At 38.5% G+C, this 2,397-nt stretch overlaps 1 pseudogene; it reads left to right on the top strand.

The window, feature by feature from the left end:
• Positions 1-927: 927 nt before the first annotated feature.
• On the top strand, positions 928-1,594 carry LOC118023880 (annotated as a pseudogene).
• The last annotated feature ends 803 nt before the right edge of the window (positions 1,595-2,397 follow it).

The raw sequence follows: 2,397 nt of genomic DNA on the forward strand, positions 1-2,397 counted from the left end.
TTTGCTACCAATAGATACACAATAAATATGTATTTAAATGGCATGCACTCTTCTGACTGTTCTGTTCTCTTTTTCAGCATTGACTGAACAGGAAAAGAAAGTGTGAGGAAGAAAGATGGTGATATAAATAACCATAGAACAAGGCAAAATGGTAAGGCCACAAGGATAGTTTTATAAAAGGACTTCTGAGAATTTAGATGAGGTTACTTGTGGCTGAGATGTTCTGGAAAAGATTTCATGGACATGGAGTTCCTTTGGCTAGCATTAAAAGATAGGCAATAGTGAAATAGGTAGGTGTAGAGGTGTGCAGGGTATTCCTTGCCCCACCTCCCCAAGATGGAGAACAATGCAGAAGTCTTTCACAAAAGAAGAAGAAATAGGAATGACCACTCCCACTAATGAAAATAATCAAATTGAAATGAATCAAAATTGAGAGGAGCAGCAGATATTCTTTTTCCACCCATCAGATTGGCCAAAGTAAGACGACTGATCATATTCAGTGTAGGTCCGAGAATGGAGAAATGGCGCTCTCATTGACCTCACGGGGGGAAGGGTAACTCGCTGCCCTTGTGAGGATTTTGGCATTAAATATCAAAAGCCTTAAAAATGTGCTCATCTTTCACACAGTGATTTCACAAAGATGATATTCATCACACAAAAAAGTTTGTTAAGGGAGTCACAGTGTTTCAGAGATTGACCTTGTAAAACAAGGTCGTAAAAACAGACAGAACAAACCCTCAACAACAAGAAACAACCATTAGGAGGAGACTAATAAAAAAATATATGCAGTAAATATGAGAATTTTATATTAATTAAAAATAATACATATATAGAGGGTTTTTCAGAACACATGGAAGAGACGGCAACAGTTGGAGTTCAAACACTTCTGTGATGGTCTTTGGGTGCCCTGTGAGAGGAAAGGGAAGGATGCCACTGGAATCATCTTGCTCTTCGATACCACAATCCTTCCCTTCTCCCTTACCCTCCGTACCAGACAGTATTACTAACTCTTCCCCTCTCCCGATGTCTTACGTCACTTCCTAGGAGATGAAGTTTATTCTTCACTGGTTTACCAGTTTGTCAGATCCCTAGCGTGATGGTTTCCTATAGTGGCTAAGGCAGTGCCAGGGAAATTACAACCACTGTTGGAAGGGCTGGAGTAGCTTAGTGTGTCTGGAGCAGACCAACCATCTTGTATCTTTGAGCACCAGCTATGTCTTTGGGATCAGTCTGCCTCACTGACCTCGAGGCCTGGGCTGAGCAGGAGCGTAATGAATTTGTCAGGCAGCTGGAGGTCAGTGAGGCAGACTTCGTGGCAAGGTTTTACCAACCCATGGCTGCTACAGCTGGTAAAGATTCATGGGCATTAAAATCAAAGAAGATAATCATAGCTGATGGAGATGCAACTTTACAGTGAGAACTTCCAATGTGTCCCTTACAGGTCTAGGGATGGTATTCTGATCAGCTGACTGAACTCGTTGACAGTACAGGCTTGTTTTTTTCAATGTTAACAGCCTATCAACTGGACTCCTCCTCAAATAAATGTTTTCCATCTAAGTAAATCTAGATCAGCAGTCTGCCTCCTAGCTTGCTCCTTTCTAGATGTCAGACCCTCAAGAATTCAATGGCTTCTTTTGCAAGTATAACCAGAAGGAAACTACACATTATAACTCAAGCCTATTGCTGGCCCATGGGGCTGTAAAGTAGAGCCTTCCTACTCCAGAAACAGGAGAGAAGGACAATGAAAGGTCATGTTTTTATAGTTTAACTGGATTCACATGGCTGGTTTCACTACCCTTACCAGACTCTGGCATAATTATGTGACATCCCAACTATTAGCGTTCCTAGTGATGATTTCATAGAATTAGGGACAAATCAGGAGAAGGAGATAATTAGTTACTCCTTCCACACTGATGTTTGTTTGAATCCAAATAGCAATGACTTTTTCTAAAGCATATGTGATATCCTTGGAGCTGGTAACAGATTCCTATTCTGTAAGTTTGCTCTACAATATGAAAACAAGTGACACTCTTTTTTTTTTTTTTTAAGATTTTTTATTTATTTATTTGAGAGAGAGAATGAGATAGAGCATGAGAAGGGGGAGAGTCAGAGGGAGAAGCAGAACAAGTGACACTCTTTACAGGCAGGTTGAAAGTTTAATTTTTGTATCAAAATAAAGAATGCATCTTAAGGGAAAAAATAAGATACATATATAAACCTACTGACATTGGAAGATCCATAGTACATAGTTAAATAAAAGGATGTTTTAAATCATTATGAACGATATGATCCTATTTATGTCTTTATAAAGTTTTATATTGTTTATGTTCTATTTTTATTTGTTTTTATTTTTTCTATGTTCTATTTTTAGAATTTAGAATTATAATTGATAGAATT

The sequence above is a fragment of the Mirounga leonina genome, unplaced genomic scaffold (assembly GCF_011800145.1).
Source record: "Mirounga leonina isolate KUSES-001 unplaced genomic scaffold, KU_Mleo_1.0 Mir_180, whole genome shotgun sequence".
NCBI classification, from domain to species: domain Eukaryota; kingdom Metazoa; phylum Chordata; class Mammalia; order Carnivora; family Phocidae; genus Mirounga; species Mirounga leonina.